The sequence below is a fragment of the Amblyomma mixtum genome, chromosome 7, assembly GCF_055824585.1.
Source record: "Amblyomma mixtum isolate Tamu chromosome 7, ASM5582458v1, whole genome shotgun sequence".
Classification (NCBI taxonomy): Eukaryota; Metazoa; Arthropoda; class Arachnida; order Ixodida; family Ixodidae; genus Amblyomma; species Amblyomma mixtum.
Genome location: NC_143018.1, coordinates 105,689,939 through 105,706,728, shown reverse-complemented (window position 1 = coordinate 105,706,728; position 16,790 = coordinate 105,689,939).

Sequence of the window (16,790 nt, the reverse complement as noted above, 5' to 3'; positions counted from 1 at the left end):
CTCTGCTTAGCGCCAATTTCTCCTGTGGGGCGCCAATTTTGTCCCTCCTGTGGAGGGACAAAAAATAAAGTCACTTGAACAATGGGAGGCTCTCCTACTCAGCTCCGATCCGGAGACTCAAACAAAAGTCGTCCAACTGGCCGAAGACGCCGCCAGGAGCCAAGACCTTCTGGCCGTCGTTTAGGCGGGGGGCCTATATGCCCTTCAGACTGTTGGCAATAAACGTTTTACAATCCAATCCAAATCCTGTGGGGCTTCTTTTACGGCCAGGAGCTCGCATACCCGAGAGGCGGGAGTTGAAAAAAGCTTCACCTCTGGCAGCGCTCCGGTGAGGGACCTGAGCGTCTGGCAGACTCGCTGGAAAATTCGCACACTGTGACGTCACAACCGTTTCACCAATTGAAAAGCGCGACATTTCTGTCGACAACTGCTGCTAACATCGATGAGACATTAAAGGATTTCACCTTAAAATTAAAATACGGAATGCAGCACTCAAAGGCGCTGATACACACTTAAAACGTTTTTCTCCCGTCGAAATACAGTGCGTCCATCCAGTAGTATCTGCCTAGCAAGCGTCAAAGCCGACCCGCGCAGACTGAAAGTTCGTGTAAAATTCGTCGACTAACCGTTTGCCGCAAAATGTCGCGGATGTTATCACACCATCGAGTGCTTTGGGAAGCATAAACTTCCTAGTTAAGTTCGAGCCCAGCTCACAGCAGGGATTTGAACTGGTGACCTATGTACCCAACAATTCCACGACTTTGGAAATCTTCATATGACCGTTGCGGCTCAACCGCTTGTCGCAGTGTGTTCGGCATGGAGAATGCAAAGAATTAAGGAGAGGGCCTGACGTCACTTTTAAGGCGAATGCCTTTAATGGCTCATGCTCTTCGAAAAAAAAAAACGCCGCGTTTAGCGCGGCGATCGGACGCGTGGCGCATCGGCTCCGCCGATTTTCGGCTAGTGTCACAAAATTTGGTTCAATTTTGAACAAACATACAAAAACAGCGCCCCACGGACGCATCTCGCCAGCGCGGGTCGTAAAACGAGGGAGCAGGAAGCCCCGGAGAGCTACTCGTGTGTGTGTGGCTGCTCCCTCCAGAACCGCTCGCCGACACGGCGCGCGGGGGGATTGCGCCACCCATCACGTCGAATTTTCTAGACTGTTGGAGTCGTTGCTACGCGATATTGACGGAGAAGGCGTAGCCTTCCGGGCACTAGGAGATGCCCTCCCCCTCTTCACTCGCACGTCGCGGCGGCGCCACGAGAGAAAGCTCTAGATGCTCCTCGAAGCCATTCCCGGCCTTTGACCAATCAGGGTAGCGCGCCCGGCGCGAGAAGGACACTGCACATTCAATACTGTGTGTATGTGCGCGCCTGTCTTGGCGCGTAGAACAAACAGACACGGTCCAAGCCTACACAAAAAGGGCGTTCACCACTGCGGGTTAGTCCGAGCCGCCGTTTAAGCTTCAGTAAAGCGCGGCTCCACTCGGCTCCTGGAACCACACCACTGGTCCAGCCGCGGTTCAACGAGGTAGCGCGCGCCAGTCTACGGGACGGCAACGTCGTTAACCGCTAGTCGTCGGACTGTCGCAGGGCCCGGTGAATAAATTGTGTTTTGTTTGTCTCTCTCATGTGTTAGTGGACTTTAGGTACAATAATTCTTTTGTATTGCAACCTCTCACGAGTGTGACTTTGCACGAGTTGCATTGTTTTGTTAATCGCTTTGTATGTGTTTGTACTGGTGATTGTGAAATTCTCTGTATCATCTCTTTGCTGTATAAACTTTTTTTTTTCTGAGCCTTTGGCTCCGCCCCATTCTCTGGCTTGGGACCAGCGAAAGCTGGGCACCAAACGACCAACAACGTCTTGTAACTTGGTAGCTGGTCTCCGCTGAACTTTCCACGCTGGGTCGAGGGCATCTGCTTTGACTCTGAGACGGCTACCCCCACACACTCTAAGGGTGTCTGGGAACACATGCTAAAAGTGCAAGAAGTGGGGTGACAGCTGGAACCGCAGCAATCAGACGTCACACCTACAAAACCTGTGCTACTGCATCCGTGAAGTCAGCAGGAACTGGAGACACCGATCTGACCCAAGTACGCCCAATTTTCCGCCGTTTCGAGTGACTAGAGTTACTGTATATGCTACCAAAGGTAGCAGAGTTGCTCGTCTTTTTGATAAACGCCGCTTGCGACTCCATTGGTAGAGCGCCATCACGTGGTGTCCAAGCAACCGTGTACTGCGGAGAAGACGACGCTCGATGGGCAAAATCCTCCACTTTCGGTTCTGAACCGGTTTTACCGGTGTCGAGGGCTCCCCCGCCGCCTCTGTTCCCCGATTCTAGACGCCCTGCAGCCTTTCTTCTCCCTGTGAGAGCCTCCTCGGTACGGTGCATGTTTTGCCCATCGGACCAGAAACACGTGCGCTGATGACGTAGGCCGGCAGCGAACTGGATTGAGAGCCGGCCAAGTTCGAAGCGCATCCACTATCCAACGGCTGTTTACGTTCGCTGCTGTGGGGTGTCTAGCGTGCGTAGCTCACGCGTGTTTTTGTTTTTTTTTTTGCTAAAAGTTGCATTGAGGTTTCTTTACCGAAAATAGGCTGGACTTGCGGCTCTGCGCTTTTTCGTGTACACTGTTGAAACGTTAAAATAGAGCTCTGCGTTGCGTATTTATCCCTGTTGGCTTATCCTGAATGGCAAACAATTTTTAATCGAGGGAAACATGTTTAGGCATCTGATTTTTTACTTCAGATGGTAACGTTCATCCAGTTTCGAGTAAACTGTATTTTGGATTTTTATACTGTCCTTTTTATAGCTCCGGCTCATAACTTTTTGCAGGGTTTCGTATTTAGTAAAGGAGACTATAAACAGGTTTTTTAATGCAGGTCCGGTGAATAAATGTTGCCGCAAAGATTAATGAATGCTGCATTTGCACGGCGTATTTAGAATACTGAGTCTGCCCTTAGGATGTCAGGTAAATAGTTCGGGGAAGGTGACTGTGGGAATCGCATGCTGCCGCAGCTAACGGCGCGCGCTAGAAACAGCACCGTTTTTTCTTGGCTATATTTTTTGACTAGGTTACGCGGTCAGCTTTTTAGATGCTTTTTGTTTGCGATCAATCGAAAAAGTGGTTTAAGAACCTCGGAAAAGCGCCCACGGTCGATCGGTGATGCGCCAGGCATGTCGCCTGCAGAAACGGAGTGCAGCCTCGCCGCATAACTTCGGTTGCTTGACAGGCAAGACGGCGGACCTACGCGCCACTCTGCTACCTTTGGTAGCATATACAGTAACTCTACGAGCAACTCTCCTCATTACCACGTAGCGGCCGAGCTTAGCAGCTCCGGCTGCCCCGTCGCTGGCTGCGGAGACGCCCGCTCGCCAACCTCTCAACATGGCTCTGCCTGAACAACGCGGCTACGGCCCCACGGCTGTGTTGTGGTCGTCTGTTCCTGTAAGCCAGACAGAGGACGGCCCATCCACCATTTCGGCGCAGAAGCTGCCCTTTTTCAAGTCGTTGCGAGCCGGCGCCACCGCCGGCAGAACGCACGACGAGCGGAAATTCTCAAGACTCCTCTAATTCAGCAACAGGAGACGCTCGCGCTCCGTCTCCCAAAGCCACAGAAGACTTCGTCACCAGTCTCCAAGTGGACGCCCAAGCCAACGGTCAGGATGAATCCTGACGACTATGTGATCGTGCTGAGGCGACGCAGTACGGTCGCTATCAAGACAGCCTTCCAACAAGGTGAGGTCGGCGCTGCCATTTCCGAACTCATCGGTAGGCAGCACATCAACGCGATTACCATTTCTCTAAACTGGGAAAAAAACATCATCATCTGTGGCACGCAGAACCCCGGGGTAGTTTATAAGCTGCTAACGGACATTCAGCTTACCACCAGCAAAGGATCGCTTCCGCTTCACCGTCACCTTAAGCTCACCGGTAAGCTAACGCAGAAGCTAACGCAGAACTGACTCCCGTCAAGGAGTACAAAAAGCACTGCCAGCGAGCTACCGTTGCGGCACACTGGGGCACCGGGTGGACAACTGTCCAACCCCGGTCAAATAAAGATGCGGCCTTTGTGGCCAAAACGTAGGGGTCGGTACAGAGGGGATGGCCCCCCACGATTGCAATCCCATGTGCATAATCTGCGGAGGCCCGCACCTCACCAGCTCCCGCGAATGCACCGCGAAATTCATCAGGCTTCCGCAGCCAGTGCACAGGACAAAATATCACGCATCCCAACGGAGCCAACTCCGGCACGACACGGGGAAGTCACGCCACCGGGCGGCAGCAAAACAACCAGAAGACGCTACGCCATGGCGTGATGGCTCCCCCTGGCAAGACAGCAGCAGTAATGCCACCACCCAGAGAAGCTGAGTTCCGATCTCTCAGCGCCGCCTGCAACGAACCCAAGGTAGGAAGCTGGGCGAGGTTCGCCTCCTCTCCTTCCCCTCCTCCCCCACCAGCACCACCGAAACACAGGAACTTAAGCGGGAGCTCAAAACGACCAACTAGCCAGCGAGCTTAACTTGCTCAAATCCGAATTCCCTACTCCGCCCGCGTCGAGCGACGAGGAAGAAAACATAACCGACAGGGAGATTACTACTCCTGTGGAGAGTCGCGCCGCGGCCCTGGAGACCCGGGTGACCGCGATTGAAACACAAGTGGCTGACCTCCCCAAAATTATTCACGATACCATCACGCGTCAGATGGGGAGTGTTATCGCAGAGGCGACACAAGCCGTAATTCACAATATCGAAAAATGGATAAAAGACAATCCGCGAATCCTCAAACGAGTAGGGCACATCAGGGACGCTAACTGCCCCTCAAAATTCAAGAGTTATTCCCGATGAGTTTCACTTCTCGGAAGGCTCCTGTACGTCTGCGCCGGTCACTAGCGGACTGGGGAGTTTCAACAACGTAACCCCACACTCCACCTTTGATGATGCCCCCAACCCTAAGTCGCGAGCAAGAACAACTCAGCCCCTTGCACTAACACAGTGGAACTGCAGAGGTCTCAAGAACCGCAAGAAGTGGGCTCATCTCTGCCTCTACCTTAAGACCCTTGAATTCCTCGTCGCGGTGGTTGCCCTTCAGGAACCCGGCACTCGTGCCAAACTTACAAACTGCACATTTCAACGCAACCCACTGACATGTATACTTGATCACAAGCAATATACTGCGCAGGAGGTCACGCTCCCCCCAACGCCGCGTTTCCCATACACGATGGTATCAGTGCTGCCCCTAAAGTGGCCTGACCCACCTGTACACTTTCTAAACATTTATTGGCCATCGAAACTTAAGAATGTAACGTTAAATAAAATTTTCACACAACCTATGCAGGTGGCAGGAAGGGATCCCCTCCTTATAGTCGGCGACTTCAACGCCCCGAGCAGGCTATGGGGATACCCCCGGGAGGACAGGCGTGGAAGGCAGCCTGGGGAACTTCTTTCCATACTTGGACTCACCCTCCACACTGACCCTGCCAACCCAACACGTGTCAGCAATTCTGTTCAACGAGATACTTGTCCGGACCTCACATATACACGCAATATATGCCATGCCGACTGCCTGAATACAGAGAACATTCTGAATAGTGATCACTGTATAATCAGCACAACCATTTGCATGCGTGCCCTGAAACGCCCACTAACACAAGATCGTGTCCCGGACTGGACGACTTTCCGCACCTCTCTACGTATCATAGACCTCCTCCAGTCGGGATACGACCCCTGGTCCAAATCGCTCACGTCTACACTCACACAACACGAAAAGCAGATAGAGCTCAAAGAAACACAAACGGACGTGGACAACCACCTACTCCACCTTTGGGAGGCCCGTCGCAGCCACACCAAACGACGGAAGAAACAGAAACAGAAACACAGCCGTGGCCTAGTGGTTTGGTCGTCTGCCTCGGCTGCGGGAGGTGGCAGGTTCGAAGCCCACCGTAGAGTACCCACCGTATGGGTACAGGCTCCCCTCAACCTCGCGAACAGTGTGTACAGCGGGTGCAGTCCTGGGAGACGATCCGTATATGCCGTTACGCCCTTCGGGGACGTACCCTGTTTCGAACAGCCACCTCAAAAGGTGGTTCGATATAGTATGTTACTGTGTTGTCTCGCGGCTGTCTCTGTGCCGTGTAAGTGTCATATGTCAACCCTCCTCATGTGTGTTACCAAGGCATCAATGGCGGGCAGAAGCGAATGGATACCGGTTAATGGGTGGCGGATGTATTGGTCAACATCGAGAAAAAAAAGTGCCATAAGTGGGCTTATACCTCACGGGGCGGATTTATGTTTGTTCGATGGCGGAACGAACCACTTCCCCGTCAACGCAACAGTGGTCTAGACCCCTTTCCCAAGCGCTTCACCCCAGAAGGGCCAAGCACCAGGCTGGGGGAAACCTTGCACCCATTAGAAAAACCGGAGGGTACCTAGCGGCACTGGGTATCGAACCCAGCACCTCGCGAATGCGAGGCGAATGCTCAACCACAAAGCCACCGCTCGGTTTTTTTTCTTAATTGCATGGAAGAACTTCCGGTAGAAAGGAAGACTGGTTCGCGTCTCAAGTTACCGGGCTGCTTAATAGGAGCTCGCCATAGCCCTAACTCAACACTGCATCCCCATCAAAACATCAAAATTCAGGGAGGCACACACATGCATCTAGGCACGGCAGCCAGCTTGGAGGTTCTTCGCGTGCAGCATATACACTCCTCACCAAAGCACACTGTTCACGAAACACACATTTGGACGACCTTGGTGACTCAGCAAGTCTGTCCATCATACGGCTTTTCCAAAGACTGAATAGTCCCATCAACATAAACAGATCATAAGGCACAACAGAGTTTTTGTCAACAGGCAGAAATCTAATAGTGTATGGTGTAATTTCAATGTCCTTCTTAAGAGTTCGTTGAAGTATGTCCCAAAAGAACATGGCATCACGGCACAGGATGAAGCAATGATCAATTGTCTCAGGCACGTTACACAGACGGCAATTCACATTCCAGGGTACAAACATCCCCTTGTCATTAAGAAATGTCTTGACAGGCAGCGTCGCTGTGTGTAGTTTGAAAAAGAACGTTTTAGCAGCTGCCTGAATGCACATCCGCCTAACACGCTTTAGAACACTGATGTCCAAAGACCCCAGATAAGGCTGCCGATACAATGGTGTAGGAAACAAAGACTCAGTGAGAGCTTGGGTCATCTGTTTTCTCGAGAGGCTATACAGGTAATCTAAAGAGAAGCGCACAGTGAGGAAATTGAAAGTGTCAGCAACCTCCTTAAGGAATCCCCATAAAGTCCCCTCACGAGCCTGCACAGTCGGTGCGAATAAGTAAGGCAAATGAAAACTAAGCCGCCTAATGAGCACAGCTACCAGAAACGGGTGGCTTGCCGATTTGAAAAAGAAAAAAACGGGAAACAAGTTGATGCACGAACAGGTGAACAAGGCCCACTCCACCACCCTCTAAGGAAAGGAACAAGTTGTCACGCCGCATGGGCTCCCATTGAGAGTGCCACACGAATGTTGCAAATATTCTGTGTGTTGCTTGCACCTTCCTCCTCGCACAATGCAGGACTTGAAGGACATACGCGAGCTTTGCAAACAAATATATGTTACAGACCTGTGCCCTCGCAAACACTGATAGTTCATTACCCATCCAAGCCTGTGTTTGCCGCCATAGAGTTACAATTTGTGAATCCCAGTAGGCTGTACTGATGCGAACTTGGTGCAGCGAAACGCCTAGGTACTCAAGAGGGCTACAGTCCCAGGATATGCCACCGAACTGGCTTGGCCTAGTTCCCCAATAACCAACCAAAAGCCTTCGGATTTCTCTAAATTAAGAGCCGCGCCTGATACATCGCAGAACTGTTTAGTCAAGTTTAGAGCCTCAAGTACGCTCTTTTTGTCAGAACAAAAGAGGGCGACATCATCAGCGTAGGCTAAAACTTTAACTTCACATTGAGCCAGAGAGAAACCGCGGATAGCTGCGCTGTTAATTATACTGAGACAGAGGGGTTCCAGATATAGCGCAAACAACAATGGAGACAGTGGACATCCTTGACGAACAGATGCTTCTAGTGGTATTGGTTTCGTTAGCTCCTGAGTAACAATAACCCTTGTATAGGAGTTCTTATAGCACAGCCTTATGCCTCTGAGCAAGACGTCACCAATATTTGCATACTCCAAGACCGCGAACAAGAAATCGTGCCGAAATTTATCAAACGCCTTCGCCAAGTAAATTTGAATCAGAGCTACTTGGCCTGTCTCATCTGATACTGTCAGTAATACTGAACGTGCAATATGGATATGTGTTTGAATACTGCGGCCTCCAATACCACAGACCTGATGCGAACCTATCAAGTCCATAATGACGAGCTGCAGACGACTGCTAAGAACCTTGGCAAAAATTTTGTAATCAACATTGCAGAGGGAAATTGGACGATATCCGTCAACAGTTTTCAACCGATTAGTATCTTTGCTTTTGGAAATTAATATTGTGCGCCCAGAATAGAAAGTGGGAGGCAGGACACCCACATCATAAGATGCTTGGAAAACTTCCATCAAAACAGGCACTAGGCAAGGCGAAAATGTTTTATAGAATTAGCTAGTAATACCATCTGGCCCAGGAGATTTCTGGCTCTGCAGGGCAGAAATGGCTGATTGAGTTTCATCCAAAGTGATAGGTCCCTTCACTATAGCACACTTCTCATCGTCAAGGCGAGGGAAGTTTCCGAGTAAAGAACTGTAATAGAAACCCTGATTTGGATCTTCGCAACTGCCAAACAGCTTCCGATAATAGTGGAAGAAAGCAGCAAGAATACCAGGCGCATCGCTGTATGTGCAGTCACCATACTGAATTTCCAATATTTCCTTCGCAAGAGCATTCTCTCTTTCATCCCTCAGGGCCCGACGAGAAGGTTGCTCATCAAGAAACCTTCGGGGCCTAGATCGTATCAAGGCCCCCTTATATCTTTCTGTCGCAAATTGGTGAAGCTCTGCTTTTACGGTATTAATCTCTTCGAGATAGGCACCCGGGATTACACTCTCTAGCTCATGTAGCTCCGTTAGGGCGCGCCCAAGCTCACGAAGGTGGTGTCTCTTCAGGAAAGCGATTCTTGCTGAGGCCTCAATTGCCAAGTTTTTGATCTCCTGTTTAATTAAACAAGTCCCACTTTTCAAAAACGCACAGATCACGGCGTGCCCATACGTCCTTCAAACAAGTAGGTACAGCACGCTGAAAGATTTCGTCTGAGAGCAGACAGTTATTCACCTTCCACAACTACCATCGAGGGTGACGTACATGCCGAGTGTACCTCCCACCGCCACCGCCACCACCGGTGGCGCCACCGCTCGGTGGCCGCAAGCGCATCCTCGAACTCACACAAACGCATCCTCAAAAGAAACGCATCCTCGAACTTACACAGCAGGTCGCGGAATATGCTACTCAGCTAGCCGACACTAACTGGGTAAACCGGTGCAACGCGGCTGCACGCCAAATGTCTGGCCGCAACACGTGGCGCCGGTTCCCCGCCCTTATCGATCCAATACAAACACGCATGGAAACCCAACGTCACTTCCATAGGGTCTTGCACAACTTTACAGGAACGGCAACACAGCGCACACACTCAGGGACTGATGCCTGTGCACCACTAAGGACCCCCTGCCGGCGGCGTACTCGTATGCAGGCGAAGAGAACACGGAGCTGGACACCCCGTTCCAGCTCCACGACCTCCAGGCGGCCTTAAGCAAGATGAAGCCGGGCACTGCACCCGGGCGCCACAAGGTTGTGGTCAAGCTCTTGGCCGACCTTCCCGACGCAGCCTGCGCCGCGCTCAAGTGCATCAATAGCATTTGGAACGGAGAGACTCCTCTGCCTCTCGACTGGAAGTCGGCTCTCGTGACCTTCATACCGAAGGCCCGCAAGCCTATATGTCTAGAACCTTCTCCCCATCTCCCCCACGTCTTCTCTCGGCAAGCTGATGGAGACAACGGTGCGCGACAGACTCTCCGATTATCTCGAAACAGCACATTTTCTTGGACACCATGTTAGGTTTTCGTCCTCACAAGTCAGCACAGGATATACTTCTGCAGCTGCACCGCGACATCTTAGATCCTGTCGAACGTCCCCACAACGACAAAGTGTTCACTGCCTTGGACCTTAAAGGCTCATTCGACAACGTCAAACATGAAGTAATTCTGCGCCTCCTCAGACACAACAGCTGTGGTCAAAAAACATTCCATTACATAAGACAATTTCTTACAAACCGTTCCGCATACAAGATGTGGAACACGGTACATACACCATCGGCTCGAGGGAACACCTCAAGGCGCGGACCTGTCTACCCTCCTCTTCAATATGGCAATGCTTCGTATTCTCTAGAAATTGTCTTCTCTGACCTGGATACATCACGCTCTTTCTGCGGATGACATTACAATCTGGGCCACGCAAGGTAACCGGGGCCACATGAAATCCTGCCTGCAAGCAGCGGCGACCCTACGACTACGCGGCCTACTGCGGACACCAGTGCACCCCAGCTAAATCGGAATTTACTATCTTTGTCAAAAATATACGGCGCAAAGGCTTCGCTTCCAAACCGCGTAGCAGGGCTCTTAAGCGCATTTCGCAGTCCTAAGCTTCTGGGGTTCGAGGACTAAAATTCGTCCTGCCTTCTTGACATTAGGGTCTCCGAGTATTCAAGAGCAGCCGCGCTGCACGGCACAGATGCAGACCCCTTGGGCCGTACACTTTTGACAAAGACTCTACGTCCCTCCCCCCGGGGCACAACTCTGTTTCGCATCAGTCTCCCCTCGGGACCGATCCGGGAGGCCAAGGAGATTCGCGTCATTGGCCTCTTCATACACCACCAACGCAGGGTCGACACCACCCTAGCCGAACTTCGCACTGTAGGCGACCAGGTGGACCGCATGGTCCGCCACATCTCTAACAAGCGGGGCGGATTACGAAGCAAGGATGCACTGCGGCTTGCCCATGCTTTCGCAACGAATAGAATCCTTTACTCAACCCCCTACTTGCACCTGCGCAAACACGATGCTGACGAACTGGAGGTCATCCATCGGAAAGTCATCACACGGGCTCTCCACCTCCCGGTCGCCACGTCCAGCCAGAGACTTTTGGCCTTGAGCGTAGTGAAAAAATTCCCGGAGCTTTTAGAAGCCCACTTAGGCAACCAATACAGGCGTCTTACACAGACTACGTCCTGTCACCGCCTCTTGGACCGGCTACACATCAAACACGACTACTACATTCAGGAAAGAGAGAGAGTGCCTGAACCCTGGAGACGAGCCCTCTGGGTCCGACCCCTTCCCCGCAACATGTCCAGAGAAGACCAAAGCAGTCGTCGCCAGGCGCGCGGAAGCATTGGCGCGGTAGTATGGTAACCAACAACACATGTGTTACGTGGTCGTCGCCCGCCCACACCACGACGGGGGTGGTACACGGCCGCAGTCGTAAACACACCAAACACACTTAACGGCATCACTTTCAAAGTCTACTGCGCAACACACGCGGAGGAGATTACCATTGCTTTTGCACTCACTAACTCCAAGTTGAAACACACAATCAGCGACTCGCGAGGGGCCTGTCGGAACTATGAGCTGGGCTGGGCTCCCAATCTTGCCTGGTGCATACTGCTGTATGGCTGCCGATGCTAAGATCCAACTCCACGTAACGTGATTTGGGCCTCCGGTCACCAGGGACCACAGGGAAACGCACAGGCCGATCAGGAAGCCCGCACACTCTCTCCCCGGGCTCTCCCTTTCCTTGGACACCTACTCCCAATCACACAATCTGGCCCTTACATTCAAACACATCGCCGATTAGTACGGAGGAGCGCCGCGCTACACGGCCCCTTTTAAGGGGCTAGATCGCGCTAACGAGCGCCTCCTCATCAAAATTCTCACTAACACTGTACTGTGCCCGGCGGTGCTTAAACATTTCTACACATCCTTTGATGGCGCGTTCCATTTCTTTGGAGAGGTGTCTGACACCTTACACATGGTTTGGGCGTGTCAATCATACCCATCTACCCCCCACCCAACACCAAGCCCACCAGAGAGGAATTTTAGGGGTGTTTGAGACACGCAAGTCCTTGGGCCCCCGCTCCGCCCCACTGCACTCAGAAGTTCATGTCCCGGAGGCTCATGACGCTGGCAGCCCGGTCTACGGCGATGGCTTGCTTGACCGGGTCCTCAGAGCGCAGTAGGGTCTCCCAAGCCTCCCAAGTGCTCCAGGCCCCGCGTGGGAGGATCCTCCGGGCAGATGAAAAGGATATCGTCGAGAGTGCCTGTGGGGTGGGGGTACAGGGTACAGGAGGGGTTTGTGTGGACTTGGTGATACCGCCAGCATATACATGTATAAGGGGGGGGGGGGGGGTAACAAGCGAGTGTGGAGCCTCCTCCAAAGTGTCAAATTGTCGAGGGAGGGATGGGGCGGGGGGTAGAGCCGACACTCGGCATTGGAAGCCTGCGTCAGTTAACTGAATGAATGCATGCGCTCCCGCGTGAACTACAGACTGGAGGCTGCCGGTGCCCATTTGAGAGGACCTCGGGCTAAGGCGTTGGCGGCCTCGTTTCCAGGATACCCGGAGTGGGCACGCATCCATATCAGCTCCATGTGAGGGGCGGGTTGCGGCGAGGGAGTTCAGAATGCGAAATGCAAGGACGTGAACTCTCGCACGAGTAAACTTTAGTATGGCAGCTTTAGAGTCAGATAGTGCACATCGGGCCTCCGTGCGTGTGATGGCCAGGGCAATGGCGGCCTCTTCGGTCTCCTCCGAAGTGGCAGCAGGGGGTATGTGATGGGTGGCAATCGATTAGAGGGAGGGGTTCATGATGGCTACAACCGCGTCCTCGCCTGTGCATGCGGCATCCACCCAAACGGCATACGGTTCCGTGAGACATTGTTTGTGGAGCGCCCGTGGACGAGCTTTGCTGTAGGGTTCGTGGTAAGTGGGGTGCATGTTTTTGGGGAGAGGTTTAATAAGTTGTTCGCGGTGAATGTGGCGGGGGAACTGGAGCTGTATGGAATCCGTGACTGGTAGGCGGATGTCGAGGGTGTGTAGGATGTGTCTGCCGGTTGTGATTCTTGCGAGACATATGTATTGTGTCGGTCGGTGGGCCTCGATAAGCTCCCCTATCGTATTGTGTAGGCCTATAGTTGTAGGAGTTTTTCGGTTGTAGTATTTATGCGCATCTAGTACATAATGCATGCGTTTTGGATTTAGTATATTAAAGACTACCAACTGAAGGTCCTTAAGGACTATTTAGATGTTAGGTAATAATATATTTTCACCTAATTAAGCACTCTTTTTAGTTAAGCGAGCAGTCATTGTTAAAAATGCTTTTTTAAGGCCTCGTCAAGATCGGTCAACTGGTATCTCACTTAGTTGATGTGGCCTCCGTTGTATCGGTAGCTATTTAAAAATGAGCGCGATTCGAACAGTCAACCCGGCAGCTTATCGCACAATATTTCCGAATACGAGAGTTTCGTAGGTGCTAGGTGTTTAATTTTACACAAGTAGCAGAAGATGCCTTCACAGTGCGCTCCGCTGAAGGCACCGACAACGCAACTGGAGACTACAAAGACAGACTTGCCGTGTGATCACAAGGACAATCGTATCTCTATAGTTTGCTTGCTTTTCTATAGACATGTTGATTAGCGGATCTTAACCCTCACTCGCCAGTCACGAGTTTTCATCCATGATCCTTTGTAATCTTTTCTCTGCCCTATGGTCACACTTTTACGGCGGATCACTTTTTAAAAATTTGTTAAAAACTTTCGGGCACAGTTATTTGATGTGCTGAGGAAAGCAACGACCCTTAAATATCACTTCCCTCAGATACAATATCTTTTAGTTCTTCGTTTCAAATAAATGCTATGACTTCTCAAGATCGTCGAACAAGGGCCAGGATTCCCTGGGACAAGAACTTTCTCAAGATGATTTATGTGGTCAGCTGTTTTACAGTAATTTATTATTTTTTCACCGCTGACACTCAAAGCCATTCTCAATTTTTTTTGATACGCTGCAGAGGTGTCTCGTGTAATAAAATACAAATACTTGAACAATCTCTTATATGATCAACTATGGTGGCCATTTTGTGTCACTCCACATAACACAGCCAACTAAAAAATTGCAAGTATGCTCTCTGGAAGCTACCACAAAATGCTCTTTCGGGGCCAGCCTCCACCATTCATATAAAGGAAACCTCTAAAATATTTTCCATCTCTGCGGCTAAAACTAGACTACGGATGCAGTATGCAAGATTTTATACTATGAAGTACCCACAAAAATTGTGTGGCAGAATTAGCCTATTCTGATCATTCTCACCACAAAAATACTGCCTCTGAAAACACAACGCTTACCTTATAAAATTAGCAGATAATCTCAAAGAATGAAGACTTTGCAATTTTTATTATTTTATTATCACACCACTGAATGTGTTATCTCACAAACCACAAAAAGGCTGCTGATCAGCGTACCTTTGATCATTTTGTTTGAACAGCCGGAGGGCGAACTGGCCGCCCAGCAGTGTCGTGCTTCGCCGTGATACAGTAGCCTTCAGGTCATAAATATAGCAAATATTTCTTTAGTACTCCACCCCGCGCAAAATACCCCTTTGTTAGCGCTTAACAGTTGTAATCGGTAAATAAAAGGAGGAGAAGTAAGTTTCATACGCCATGTCCAGTGATAAGGGCCAGCTTTGATCTCGGGGACATTGGCAGCAAATGCGACTTCCGTAAGAGCGCGTGCACGTTGTTTCCGAAACTCTTGCGGCTTGTTACCTGAGGCCCTTGCCTATCTACTTTAAATATCGAGCACGACATTTCCAACCATCTCCATTTAAAACTTCTGACTATATCGTCGCCATGCATAAGAGTCGAAAGGAGCGGCCTTGGAGCGCTGGAGGAGTAACTCTAGGGTAGCTTATAGAGAAGGTGATTGCTAACTGGTCTTTGAATAAGTGTCCGCCACCTCACACACATTGTAATAAGAAAAGACACGATTTCTGGCGCACCCTGTCCGTATTTGCCGTTTATTGCCCACAATCTTGAAGTTGTGACACACTGACTGCACGCATTCTACTCATTATTAAATGGAGATTTTATGCGAAGTTTGGTGCGAACATGTTCTTACTAAGAAACGGATTAGTGTAAAAAGGTTTAGCGTAGATTTCATTTCATTTATTCTACCCTCAAGGCCCGAGGGCATTGAAGAGGGGAGTGGTTGTATACATGGGTTGAGTACAAGGCGTTTGATTTCTAATTATACAAAGATAGCTAAGGCGGAACAAAAACGCTGATGGTCGATGGTGGAGGCTGTACTTCCGGGAAGGTGGTTCCAGTCCTTTCCTGTTCGTGGAAGGAAAGACTCAGCTGCAGATTTTGTTTTAAAGAAAGGAATGCCGATTTTATGCGCATGATCAACTCGCGAAGAAACATATGACGGAGGAAGTATAAGATCGCGGTGCATCTGGGGTTATGATACATTATCTTATGAATTAAGCAAAGGCGAGCGTGCTTTCGACGGCTAGCAAGAGATGGTAACTGTAATGTATTCTTCATAGAGGTTACGCTAGCGGTGCGGTTATAGTTCTGAAGGATGAAACGTGCCGAGTTATTCTGAATTAATTCGAGGGAACTGATCAAGTTTTCCGTGATCCCAAATAGACGCAGCATATTCCAACTTACTACGAACGACAGATTTATAGAGAAGTTTCAAGGAAGTGGAGGCAGAGAAAAAGTTACAGTGAAGGTAGCCGAGGGCACGGTTGGCGTTGTTAATCATTGAATTGATGTGAAAATACCAAGTTAGATCACTTGTTATGTGAACGCCTAAATAGCGGTATGAAGACACTTGTTCTAGCTCGATGTTATCTAGATGATAAGAGGTGGGGTGTGTAGAAATGCGTGACACACGTAGTACTTTACATTTGGTTTTGTTTAGTTCCATTGACCACGTTTTACACCACTCAAGAATTCCATTAATGTCTTTTTGCAAAAGAATAGTGTCGTTAGAGTCGTTAATTTCACGAAATATTACGCAGTAATCTGCAAATAAATGAATGTGGGAGGTGACGGAAATAGGAAGCTCATTAATATATATCAGGAACAAAAGGGGCCCAAGGACGGATCCCTGTGGGACCCCAGAATGCACGGAAGTGAATGGAGAACAAATGTTATTAAATAACACAATCTGGCGGGCTAGTTGGTGGGAATCCATACGATTTCAGCAGCGCTCTGTCCTGTCCGCCTTCTGTCTTTTTTCCTAACCGTGTTCGCGCTGCTGAAATCGTATAAATGTTATTAGCCATTACAAACTGTGTTCTGTTACAAAGGAAATATTCTAACCATGATAAAACATTTGGGAGAAGATTAAGCTTGCTAAGTTTAAAAAGAAGTAGTTTGTGACTAACCTTATCGAAAGTCTTGGAGAAGTCTAGAAAGATACAGTCCGCGCATGAACGACGATCCAGAATAGCGTGAAGTTTGTGCGTGAAGGTAAGTAACTGCGTCTCGCACGAGAATGATTTGCGAAAGCCGTGTTGAGCGTCAGTGAAGAAGGAGTTAGATTCGAGAAAGGTAACTAAGTTAGTGTATAGAATGTGCTCAAAAATTTTGCATGGTATGCTGGTTAGTGATATTGGGCGGTAATTAAGAGGGGAATTAGTACTACCTGACTTGTGCAACGGAACCACCTTCCCGATCGTCCAGTCCGCTGGAAGCACTGACGTCTCAAGTGACTGCTGGAAAATTTTGAAAAGGATGAT